Below are 14,418 nucleotides of genomic sequence, written 5' to 3' on the forward strand. Positions count from 1 at the left end.
TTCTTCGTGTTTTTATTTCTGCTCGATCGATCGTGAAGTGATTGAGAACGGTATCACGAATCTGAATCTTCGGAAGTGATATTGAGAGAAGAAAGGAAAGTGTGAAATTTATATGCGCGCAATAAAAAGAGCCGAATAAAAAGATGAAGAAGCAATAAGACTAGGAAAAATCGGATAGCATTTCTTACATATGCTCTATGTGATATTGCTAAATTATCAAGTGTGTTGTGTGTTGATCGTTTTGCGCGAGTAATAACATTACGTAAACGTTGCATAAGTGGATCAGGAAATATTTTTTTATAATAACAAATTGCGGTGAAATATATATACACGATACGTATATATATATATATATACACGATGAAAATAACAGTCTCTTCTATAACACTGTTTGAATAATTAACGAAGTTATAAAAAATCCACGGTTAATATTTGTCTTTGCAATTTTTAAGACCGATTTCGTGTACAAGGTGTTCCTCAAATCGATCATCATAATTTTCAAGATATTTCAGATTGACAAAAATGTTTTTAACAAAAGTTTGTTGGATTTTAATAAGGAATTCATTCAATTAATTGTGCAAAAAAATTAAAATTTGTTAATTTTTTTTTATAAAAAATCAAATTCAAATTATATTTTTTAAAAATAAAACCAATATTCTTTTCATATTGTTGTAATACGTAAAAAGACAAATTCATTGATCTAGTATTGTGTATTATTTTAACTATTCGATTTCAAGATACTTATAACATAATCTACAAATTATATTTAAGCGATATTTAAAGCAATAAGATCCAAACATAAAATCCAAACATTGCAGTTTAATCTATATATAACAATCTATTGAAAGAAATGAAACTTTGTGTTGTGGAAAGTAGCAGTTTGAACAGTTACTTTTATAAATAAGATAAACATCTCCCAGCGATCGAACATGTATAATAATGTATGTTCAGACATTTATATAAAACTTTATACATATAAAATAATTGAACTAAATGATCACTATGAACTAAACGCATTTAGTCAAATTAATAATTTTTTTTTCAGTGTACGTATTTCTACGTACGTTCCTTACTACGGTCATTTGTTTATGTTTAGGTCTCACTGCTTTAGGTATCGACGATAGATTCATTGGTGGATTATTTTTGTAAATATTAGTTGAATTATCTTGAGATTGAATAACCAAAATTATACATAATATTAAATCAATAAATTCGTCTTTTTATGTACTACAAAAAAACATGGAAAGAAAAATATATTATTCCACTTAAAAAAATATAATGACTTAGATGTTTAAAAATTAACAAACTTTCAAAATTTTTCTTACGCAATTCATTATATATTAGGAATCAACAAACTGTTATTAGAACATTTTACTGTCAGTCCATCAGAAGTATCTCAAAAACTGTGGTAACAGGTTCAAGAAATATCCTGTATATTCAAACAACAAAGTATTAAATCAATTATTTTTATTATATATTCAATTTATTATTAATTGATTATAACTTTAAAGGAATGCTTTATATAACGTAAAAGGTATATGAAAATCATAAAGTACGCAAATTATATGATATATTCAAGAAAAGTATCAAGAATCGATCACTCTTTGTTCCACAATTGCACGTATTCTCTTTCGCAAAATGTTCGCGGAAGATAACCGTGAGTTATTTACGAAAATTACTTTTAGCGGGAAACATTTATCGAAATGTGTCTCAACACTTTCACATGCTAAACGACTGAATGTTTAAATTTTTGCGAAAGCTTGCTAGGTTCAATGCACTGAGCGACTTTTAGGATTGCATACGAACGCAAGCAATGTTCATCGTCACGGTCGGTCTGACGAGAAAAATCAGGGCGTATGGTAATGACGTTCAGTCTGGCAACCATTACGGAGAAATTGCTGAGATTTACTCGAGAACTGACCGACGAGCATGGCAATGGTGTATAGTGGTCCGTTTGTCCTCAAGCCGTGATCATCGGACCATGATGCTCTCCTGCCTCGATCTACATCATTCCTGTTTCATTATACTTGCATTTCTAGTTGCCATAAGATTGTGACTTGGACATTAAGACATTATAGTCTAGTTTATTAATTGAATTGTTCACAGCAGTAAAATGCCTTTTATCTGTCATTTCTCATAAATAAAGTAAATATTAAAAAGACTTCTCTCAGTGTATAATTATGTTAACATAATTAAAATAAATTAAATAAATAATTATATTATATAATATTATATGATTCAAGATAATTTAAATTATCAAACAATTAAAGAACTTATTTCTAGAATATAATTGAACATATAAATTTTTGTTAATTTTCATTTATAAAATGTTGTAGAATAAAACACTTTCGAATAAAAATATAAAGTTCAGTTTTGTAGGTGAAACGGCAAGCTTTTGACGGTAATCGTTAAAAGGAAACAGTTGTTATTATTGCGATAATAAATGCCAACTCATTTTGTCGCTTTTTAATGAAACGCTCTTTTGCGCTAATTGCAATTTATAAGCGTCATTGTTGGTGTCTATCATTTAAACGTTAAGATATGCATTTAAATGTAACGCGATCGCTTTTCTTCACGTCTTATCATTCACTTCGATCGTGATACTAACAACTATTTGACTTTCAAATTAAGTCAAATACTCTAATTAACATATTCACTCTTATATAAATATAATAGTAACATATCATTATATAAATTATCTTATATAAATAATAGCAATATATCAGACATTTAGACAAAAAAATGTTCGATAATACAATCATTGTAAAAGATCTTTGAAAATGATCATCTAAAAAAATTATCACAATATTCTTAAATTGTTTATACGATATTATACACAGGAATTATAATCATATTAAAATCAATTTCTAAGAATGTTGCGATATTTCGATTTTATATCACGGAAGAAAAATCCGATATATATAATCAAATAATTTCTAATTAAATTAATTTTTAGTTAATACATTTAATTAAAGTTAAAAAATCAGTTTTGTAATGTTATATGTGATATGAACAAACGCACGTTTTGCTACGCTTTACGATTGCATAACAAAAGCCAACGGCTTTTCTATTGCAGTTTACGTGTGTTTTATCCAAGGAACCCTTCGAACGATTTCAAGCCACCTGCGATCGAGTTTGCGTTTTAGAAAGGCACGTGCACCGATGCACGACATAATATCGTATCGTGGTCGGGCACTTCGTTTTGAAGAAAATCACAAAGAGTCAAATTTGTTTTAACGCAAAAAGCTCTCATAGAATTCATAGAGATTTTTTTCACAGAGAAATGAACAGCAACGAGAACAACGTAAAGTTCCACTGGAACCTGCTTGATTATCTCAATGTTGCATAGTATTACAATTTCATTGTATTCTAGATGTAACCCGGTCATCTCATCCAATCTTCATATTTATTTTCCATTTCCTAAATTTGTTTTAAATAATAAAAATAAAATCATCGATGTACGAGATGAAATGTCGAGAAAAATTTTCGAGGACCGTACAGATTATCATCATTAAGATTGTTTCTTATCTTTGAAGAAAAAGAGTATGACCCAGCGCGACCTATCCCACATTCTAGAGACCGAGAGAAACCAAGTTAACGCCGTAGCTCTCATTTCCGGAACAGCTTCTTGACTTCCGTCGCGGGCATCGTCGAGGCACTTCCCGCCCAATAACTGTTCCGCTCTCACGAATCGATCGAGAGTTCACCTGACGTCATAATTTCTCTTGATTATACTCTCGAAACCCAATTTAGTGAATAAATCTCGTATCTCTGGAGATTAATTTGTATCAACAGAATTTTAAATAAAGTTTAAATACGTAGCATATGACAAGGATGTTAAAAATTGAAAAAATGCAAAATTATTATTAGGGATAAATGTTGTCCAAATCGATCGAAAAATTGAAATTAAAAGAGATGTTCAATCATGTTTATATAACGCATAATGCACGCCTTGGAGATTTCAATGCCTGGTGAATGACTAGAGACAAACTCGACGCGTCGCATCGCGTTCTGGTTCACAGTTCTACGCGAACGGACGATTGTGTCGGCAGCGGATGAAGTCAGTAATTAACCGTACGATGGGCTAATTCATGTTTCTTTGTTATTGTGTCGGTCAGGCCACCCTTGGGTCCGGTATTGTGTGACAATTCTCACAGCCCGTGGCATAAAATAAAACGTCGCATAATCCGGTGTAATTCGGCGGACGAATTCTTTTTCACGAAACTGACAAGGTGTGCGAAAGGCGTATTTATCTTTCGTGGTAGATTTACAGGGGGTTAATAGGAAAATAGAAGCAGAGAGTAGTTAGTCATTTTGCAAGCTACATCATTGTTACACAAAGAAATCGCAAGTTACGCATTGTTCGTCTTTCTGAGACATAAAGCGCTTTCTTTTAGAATAAATATTTTTAGGATATGTAAGATTTCTCAGCAGACTTTAAAAAAATTGATGTGTCTATAGACATTTTAGCAAATTGGTTCTGAACATTTGTGGTTATCAAATATTTTGATAATTAAACCTATGATTATTCTGTATGTGTTATCTACTATCTAACTAATAATTTTTAGTTTGACTCGCCAAAAAAGATGATATAAATGTATTTTGTACAATACAAATATGCTCACAAACATTTCTAAATTCAAAAATATTAGTTAAATTTCTAAAATTTTGTATGCAAGACTACTGGTTCCAAATAAAATATTTTAAATAAAATATTTTAAATAAAAATGTGAGCCAATAATTTTATTATACATATTTTGTCATTCAAAATACAGCTTCTTGTGGACGCATTCAACGGATTCAATAGTTGAGTTAAGGATCGCTGTTATTGATGTATTCTTTTAGATCATCCAATCAAAATTTTAGATCTAGAAGAATACAATAGCAGCGAGCGTTCACTCAACTATTAAGTCTGCTAAACGTAGTCAATATTCGCTATTAATTTTCATTCGTTGTTGAAATTATACAAGCCTTAGTTATCGATTGTTAATCTGTTAGTCAAAATATCTTCAAACAATGTTCTGTCAAATATGATTCCATATAAGAATCAGACATTGTCGTCACAAAAGATGGAATGTCGAAATCCTTGGGAGACGATTCTGGATGTTTCAAAGTGAGAAAAAGAGAGAGCAAGACAGCCTCCAATGGGTCCCCACTTATGTGTCTCTGTTCTTAATATCAAAACCGCATGTGTCTACATTCTTACGAGTTTCGGCATTATGAAATTAAGTAGCGCTTGAGAAACACAACGCGCGAACATCATTCTGTTGTGTCTCAAGATATTTCTCGTGTTTTACGAAAGCCTACCGTAGAATAATGAATTAAAAATAACGTTTACAGCGTTACATCTCTGTAAACATAGTCAGATAATATAGACAATTATGACATTTACACTATAAATACAAAATTAGGTAGTAATGTGTGCATTTTCATAAATATAATTTTATTATCGCAATATACGAATCAATATTTTATTTTTAATAAAATTTGAAACATTAAAAAATTATAAAAGTCACTGATTTATTAATTTACGTGACACAGCATTATACATATCTACAAGCTATATGTATATTTTCATAAGTTTTACTTATTTATTGTCGCTATATCTTCGTAATAATATTATTATGCTGATATACAATCTCTTTCATGCCAACAGATAGAATAATAATAAGCTCAAGTCTACCATTCTCATATCCTAATTTGTCAATCGAAGGTCAATACTAGAAAAATATTCCAGATTTTGACGTAAAATGCGTAAAAGCGAGAAAGTCAATCGAATCTCTTCTTTTCGCGATTCAACGATTATGAGGAAAAACGCGAAAAGGGAACATAAAAATCGAGGTAAATCAGGACATTCTCGAGAAAGAAAAGCGAGCATCAATAGTGCTCAGTCGACCATTAACGCAATGATCATCGAAGTATGATGATCGATAGATTGAGCAGATATGTCTTACTGAGCAGCTTTAACAAAATTACATATATAATATATTTCACTGCGTCGTTTGCTCGAATCTGCGTAATGTGTATATATTTTTTCCTGTGATAATGGAACTTAATTGATTGCAATAATGAAATTGTCGTTTTAGTGATATACACTAAAACAATTTACTTACAATTAGAATAATAGTTGTAAATAAAAATAAGGACTATTTTTAATTTGTCGTTATGAGCAGCATTAATTAATTATTTATAATTTTATACCTCAACATCTTTGCAAAGAAAAAAAATCTTATAATTTATTAAATAATTTACTTAAAGAAGAAATTATTAAAGAATCTTCCAGCATCGGAAATAGCAAGAGAAAATATATTTCTCTATAAAGAACTTTCTTTAGTTTAATACTTATAATTTTTATTTATTATGACTTTTTTCTAGGTTTTATTAAACTTCAAGAAAAAAAATCTATTCAGACGTAAATTTCTTAATAATTATTTTCTATAGCTTAGAAACATAAATTATAATCTATCAATATTGGCTAGTCATGTGGCTAGCATTGAGAATCATCTAGAACGATCCGGAGTAATTTTTTCGGTATGTCTTCGCTTTTTATACGCGGAATAATAGTTGATGGAAAAAAAATTGTGACGCTTTCTTCCGAGCTGGAGGCCGTGAAATGTTAATCGTCATGGTCGACAATGATCAGCCACGATTTCGAGAGCCATTCGCTCTTTTTACGAGACAGATCTCTTCGGAGAAGAGATAGCGATGTTGTATTCCCAAAAATGCCTGGTAGCAAAGTAACGACGTTTGCGCATTTCGGTCCAAAATGCAGTAGACATGAAATATAACGTTCAATAACTCAATAATATTTTTTTTCAATTTTTTGTTTTTACATTTGACATATAATAGATTTTAAAAAAGTATTTAAAACATATTAAAAAGTATATCTAGCATTTAGAACCGATAGTATAACTCTTACAGATTTTTTTATTGGTCGCCATATTATGTGCAATACAACACTTTTAATTCCACCATAGGGTAACTTCGGCAAATATGCCGCGTTGGAATTTACGCCGCAAAAGTCAGAAAAAATAGGAGAAGTGGATGTAATTTTTTAGTAACCATTCTATTACATGCCTTTATGATGTATTAGTATTGTGTGATTTCAGTTTCTTACTGTTAATATTAATGAAATTATTGTGAGTTCGTATTGAATCGATTTGTCACTGTAGTAAGTCATTATAAATTAAAGTCCACATAAAATAATTACTGTAGGGCGTGTAAAAGACTTAGTGGTTATTTCATTTGATACATACGTGTAGTGGAATAGTAAAGCATGTTGTATAGCAAAATATAAGTGCTTCGCTTTCATTTGCGGCATTTTTAGCGAGCGGGGTTTATAACAAAATATACAAAGTGCGTAGATTGAATTCAGTGCACTAAATGCAATAAACGCATTATATGAAATATCTCATGTCATAACACTTGTAATATATGTAGGAAAATTGTAATTATTATTTATTATTCATTTCATATACATATTTACTATTTCTATTCCTTAAAACTTTATAAACACATTTTATAAGTTATTATATTATTTTACGTTTTATTTATATGCATTATTTATAAATTTTTCATGAGCTATACATACCCCTTCCCCCCCCTGAGTAGCTATATATCCCACCCCTATGGGATATACAGCAAAAATGCAAAGGTTTCAAAAAGTTTATTCTTTAATATGAAAAATAAATATTTCGGATTTCTAATTTTTTTTTCATAGTAATAGACAATACAAAGTTTTTACTGATATAATTCGTTTACTTTAAACATAGTAAATAATACTTAATAAATTAAGTTTTTGATAGATGCGGCGTATATATCTATAGTCGCGATTCGTATTTTAGTAAATATGTATCAATAACGACGAATTCATTGCTAATTTGTGCAAAGCGAGGAAAAAAAAAGATTCAAGATTGCTTCTTAACTCGCGGCTTAATCGTCAGTGAGCGAATTACACCACGCCTATATAGAATACCAAGGATTTATGAAAGCGAAACTGAAATGGATAATTCCTTAATTGCCCGCTGACAACACATTCGAGATATGCCCGTAAAAATTGAGAGCTTTCGCCGTGATAACTATAATTGAGATTTTAAAGACAGAAGAAAGCACTGCATTGTGGAGACTCACGTCGTTTCCGATATAAACCGGAAAATTTCATGAAAGTTGTTCTGAAAATAGATTAAATCGAGACTCTTATTATTTATTGTGGGTATTAGGAAGAACAATAGCCGAACTTGATCGATAAAATAGATTTTTAATTTCAAATAAAACATTACATACATTTCTTGTTCTGCTATATTCTATATATTGCATAAATGCTAGATTATGTATATTCAAGTTGTATTTTTCTATTCATTTTTCTCATAAGCTTCAAATCATAATTTTAAAGTTTATAATATATTTTAAAATTTATCTTATTATTTATGAATTATTCAAATATAAGGAAACTGCTTTATGTATTTGAAATCATTTATGTATATGAAGAAATAATCTATGTGATAACAAGAAACTGTAATTTACCATTCTTTTTGGTTTTTCATATAAGTTTTTTCCCATAGCTTATTTCCTTTTATTTTGGAGGATTTATTTTTTATTTAAAAAAAAAGGGGGGGGAGTACGTTTCGTTGGTATTACAGATTCCAACACCCCCCCTTAGGGATCCTAAAGTTTTACCGATTAAACGTAATAATTTTTGTATTGCAATTTCTTTTTCTTTTATTTACAGATTTAAAAATTTTCCAGAATTAAAGTATACGTATTAATACGTATCTGTAAGGTAGAAGACCAAAAACGAAAAAAAATTTTGAAATAGAAATCTTTTTATTTTTCCTTAATCGAATATGACGTCTAGAACTGTTAACATTGTGATACTTGTAACATTTGCTTAATTAAAAGCTTAGCAATCTGTACTTACAAAATTGTAGTTCACAGACTAATAGTTTATATAAATAAACAATAACTAAGTCTTAAAATTAAGATAGATAAAATTTAGATAGATAATTAATATAAAAATGCTTTACGAAAATTTATACATATGTGTGCGTGCGATATTAATATAGTAGCGTGTAGTGATGTGTCAATAATACGCAAATCGAATGTGTGTAAGTCCTACTGAGTTAATAAATTAATTTTTTTTCGATTTTTTTGGGAGAATTGATAGTGATGCGAGATTCATACTGCAGAATTGTTTTGTAAACCACAACAAAAAGTACTCGATTGAAACACGGAAGAAAGTGTATTTTTACTCTTGTTAGTGGCTGCAAAAAGTAATATTTTTTTCAAATTTTGGAAGATTCGATAGTGATGCAAGATTCATACTGCAGAACTATATTTCGTAGAACAAGTCAGAACAAAAAATTTCCGATTGGACCACGGAAGGAAGTGTATGTTTGCTCTTAATACGAGAATCGGTTCGTCGAAAAACTTTTTTTCAGGTTTCTGATTTAGCTTATAAAATTATTGTTTTGGAACAATGTTTGGAGTAATAAGAACAATTTAAAAGAGATAAAAATTGTTCATTTTTGAAAAAAGCGGAATTAGTTATAAAAAATGCTTTTTATTTGTTTTATTAAAGAACCGTTTCGAATAATATCGTTTTGAAACAATATGGTATAAAGTTAGAACTAGGAATAATTTTGAAAATTATAATTTTCAGAGAAAAACTAATTTTATACACTTTTTTTTAGGATTCTCTTAAGGAACTACAATAACTGCATTTCTCATGAATGTGCGTTTATTCTAGAACTGCGAATGATATTCCGCTAGAATTATCGAAGATATCAATTTGATAATTTCCTATCCTTAAAAGGTTATTTTAATTAATTTTCTATCCTTAAAGAGTTATTTTGACATTATTTTAAAATTATTTGTATTATATTCACATATTTTTAATAATCTATATAGATATTTAATACTTTTGTGAAAAATATCTACCAAATTAGTAAAAATATTAATAGAACAAATAACGTACAATATTTTATTTAATATAGAATAGTTTTTCAATTATTTCCAATAGTTTATATTCGGGAGTCTAATAGTAAATAATATCTGAGCTGAATAAGACCCAATAAATAAGGCCCACTTTTAAATTTATTATTTAAAAATACATTTTATGTCTAAAGTATATGCTTAAAAGATGCCATAGAAGGTAGATAAAAAGGGACTGGGAAATTAAAATCGAACACGTTTGTTTAATGCAACAAAAAACGTGATAAAGAAAGTAAGCCATTTTTATAACAATTCGCTGCAAAATTTACGTATTATTTTACAGTTTTTATATACAATATAATATCATACAATTATATATATATTATTATATATATATATATATATATATATATATATATTATAATATATATATATATATATATATATATATATATATTATAATATCATATAATTCTCTAGCTATGGAAAAATAACAAATAAATTGATTTTATTTAATAAGTATATTTTTTTATTAGAAACAATGAATTCTCATTTAATAAGATCCATTTATATAATTGTTAAGACTATAATTGTTATTCATTTGTTACGTGTGGGGCTTATGCTAGAGGATGATTTTCAATGCTGCTAACTTTAAGAAATTAAAGTCATATTCAAATTGCTAGAAATTTCTAAATATTAAAAAATTAATTATAAACTAAATTAAAAGTAATTGTGATGTTTAAAAATAGAGAAAGCCCAAAGAGGATTTCTTTTTTATGATTAATAATCATTTTAAAAGTGATTTAGAAACATAACATTTAGTTTCTTTTATTTTTAATTAATTTTTTATTTAGATCTTATATTCATACACGGAGAGAATTTTCTTTTAAAATTTATCCTGAGAATATAGTAGTTGTGATACAATGCAATATTTAAAAAATTTTTACCATGCACTTCAGTAAAATTAATCAAACTATTTTATACTTTATTGTAGTTTTATTAATGAATGAGAATTATATTAAAATTCTTCGAAATACAATATTGTCCCACGACTATCACATTTTCAAGGTAAACTTTAAAAAAGAATTTTCTTCGTGTATGCGTGTAATAAGGTCCAATGACAGAGCTTAAAAAAATTGTTTTTCTTTTATTTACAAATATTCTATACAGAAGATATATTTTGTTTTTATGAGTGAATGAAATAAAGATTTTATTCTCACTTAATTCATTTCAATATCCCCATAAATAGAAATTTAAAAATAATATAATAAAATTAATTAGATGGACCTTATATATTCGGTTCAGATACCTTATTTTTTTATAAAGTATAGTAGAAAAAGAAATTAAAATGATTAATGGATCCAAATGGCACCCTCGGCGGTTCTAGTATAGGAAATAGAAGAAAAAAACTTAAATTTTTCATTAAATTATATTTAACGAAATGTTTGATAGTATTATATATATATATATATTAGGTGTTGGAATTAATTCGTAGCGTTTTACAAGTGATGGGAAGTACTTTCATTAATGTATTTTTTAATGCTCATGTGAAATAAATAACATTCTTTCATTAAAAAACGCTACGAATTAATTCCAACACCTAATATATATATATATTATATATATATATATACTCTATAGTATATATATATATATATATATATATATATATACTCTATAGTATATATATATACTCTAGGCACATAAAATATATTGGCTTTACAACAAATCTATTGAATTCAACAGGGTTATTGTCAAACGACCGATTAACCTTAACGCGGAGTGCCATTGATGAAGAATGGCATGCGTTATAATCGCAACGTGATTCGCTCGAGGGAGCTCCTCGTTGTTCGCCGGTCCGTTGGCCGTATATATGCGTGTCCTGCGAGATGGAGCAGGTAACAGTACTTAGATAGTCGGTTGGCATACTGTGCCGACTGGTAGCGCGAACCGTTACAGGCATATGGAAAGTTCGGCGGGTCGTAAAGCAGCCATGGTAGGTGCATGAACCACATAAAAATTCTGCGAGGAAGCATGAGGAAGATCGCGAGGATAAGCTCCCGCGGATCTTCTTTCAAAACTTGGATCCAACGACGTGTGTTGCATCCAAGATAAATTGCACCGGCAATCCTAGTTAATCCTAGTTAATTAACGTTACTTTGTATGATTTCATACATTACCTTTTTATATGTCATTTTTTAATTTTTATTCTCATCAAATACTATTTGCGGGAACTGTCGACTAGTTTCAAGTTAAAATATCGTCTATTAAATGTGGATAGATGTTACATGGATTAGACATAAACAGATGAATAGATTTTCTGGAGAGTTTTGCTATTTGAGAGTGATTCTCTCATTGTCAGATCTTTGAAGTGAATCTAGTTTCGCGGATCGAAACAACAAACAGAATAATCTTGCGGCTTATTCGGAATTTTGTTGTGTATACGCTTGTAAAATGCGTAAATAATGTATATGAAAGTCACAGTAGAAGGCATGAAATGCTATTAACAGGATTCTATACAATTAGAAGCTCGCGAAATTTTTAAGTCAATGAAGGACGTCTTCTTGTAAATGTCGATCGTAAACAATGATTTTTCTATTCGAGAAAATTGTATATGCACGAACTCATATTTACTGATATTTACGTTATACACGCACAGAGTTATATTATAATCTTGAGTTTTACATCATCGGCTGAATATTTCTTAGAACAATTCATTAATTTCAACGTCGTCCAAGTAAATTCAAAGAGATAAAAGATTAGATCTCTCAGTTAACTTTAATGTTTCTAAAGGAACAATTTATAGAATCATCATTTCAGATATTATTTTCTACAGGAAAACATGTTTAGCTCATCTATTATTGTGGAATGATCACAATGCATAAGGATGATATCATTCTACGCATTTATTTAAAAGTAAAAAAAACGCCAACACTTTCTCCTTTCGCGAGATAAGACGCATAATGCGAGAGAAATAGGTTCAATAGGTGTATTTACAGACAGATTGCAACAATCTAAATTAGAGCAGATGTAAAGTAGGCACACTTTCACCGTATTTGCTTAATTTAATGCGATTCCGCGATAACGTAGTTAGTGCAGTGTGACTCTTAAAATCGATTTCGCTTTACGCACTTTCTTACTTTTCTCATTTCCTGCAGTTAGCATTTGTTTGAATTAAAAAAATCTCAGTTAAGAAAGAATAAAATAATTTTCTAGAAAATATGATAAAACTGGCTTCTTTAAATGCACATTTCAAATCTCAATATTATATATAGAAACATATAACTTATCTCTAATTAAGAAATAAGAAAATAAATTGAGAAAGTGAAACAATTAAAAAAATATATTATTGAATGTATTATAAATGAAACGTTATTCATGTTTTATGTTAGATAATTAACATTTTATTACAAATCAAACCATTTTGACTATTTATTACTTCAATGATAAAACGTACATTTTAGTTAATTTTTTAATCTTTAGCGAGGAAATTAAAATAATCGCAGACAGATACATTTATTGGTTAAATTCCGAGCACACGATTTATAGCGCCTATTCTTTGCCCTATTTTTGTATTTTTGTTTTTATAATTAATTATAGAGAATCTTAATCATATTTTATTTAAATCATTATTATTCATGTTATCTTCTATAAAATCTAAAAACAATAGAAAGTTAATGAATAATATTTTTTTATAAATAATGTTATTTATTTATGTAAATATAGATCGATAGGTATATGATTAATTTTTTTCACTTTATTAAAGAGAAAAAATATTAAATTGCAATTGCTTGCATGTCAGGAGATATATATCTTTCATTTTAGAAAAAGTGTTATGTATATTTATTGTCCGGAGTAAGGAAAAATTACAAATATTAATCGTGAGAACTTATGGATCGTGAGCTAAACATTGAACAGGAGCGTTCACTAGCCTTTGATCATTATACAGAATGTATCTGAACAACGTACAGAATAATGTCCACTAATCATATAATGCTATTCCTAATAAAAAGCTGAATCGAAAACCTCTACCATTTTGCAATTTTCGCAAAAGTTTTTTTTTACCCAATGAGCAAAATGTCTAAAATCAACATATAAGATAACTTTAAAACATTTAAGAGTTTTTATAGAAATATCTTCAAAATATTTCACAAAGAACACTGAAAGATATCTTAAAATTGTCTTATACATCGATTTTATCCGTTTATTCAGCAATCTTTAGAAATTAATATCTCGTTAACTATTGCGAAAATTGCAAAATGGTAGAGGATTTTTCGACTTAGTTTTTTATTATAGGAATAGCACTGTATAAGTAGGCGTTATTTCAGATACACCCTGTATATAACGCAAAATTCTAATCTGTCCCATAGGGAGAATTGATTCGTACAATTCTGGATGTAGTGTTTCAACGGATTCGAGTTCAGCACACTGCGCTGCAGGACACTCACGTACAGTTACATATTATATATATATATATATATATATATA

General features: G+C 28.7%; 2 protein-coding genes across 2 annotated transcripts in view; one reads left to right on the top strand and one right to left on the bottom strand.

The window, feature by feature from the left end:
• Nucleotides 1-14,418, bottom strand: part of Rab3GAP1 (RAB3 GTPase activating protein subunit 1) — a 41,500-nt gene that overhangs the window by 9,622 nt on the left and 17,460 nt on the right. The window lies entirely within an intron of this gene.
• The window catches only part of haf (leucine-rich repeat and fibronectin type-III domain-containing protein hattifattener), a 31,315-nt gene that overhangs the window by 2,436 nt on the left and 14,461 nt on the right, over nucleotides 1-14,418 (top strand). The window lies entirely within an intron of this gene.

Source organism: Acromyrmex echinatior, chromosome 2 (assembly GCF_024713525.1).
Source record: "Acromyrmex echinatior isolate Ae372 chromosome 2, ASM2471352v2, whole genome shotgun sequence".
NCBI classification, from domain to species: Eukaryota; Metazoa; Arthropoda; class Insecta; order Hymenoptera; family Formicidae; genus Acromyrmex; species Acromyrmex echinatior.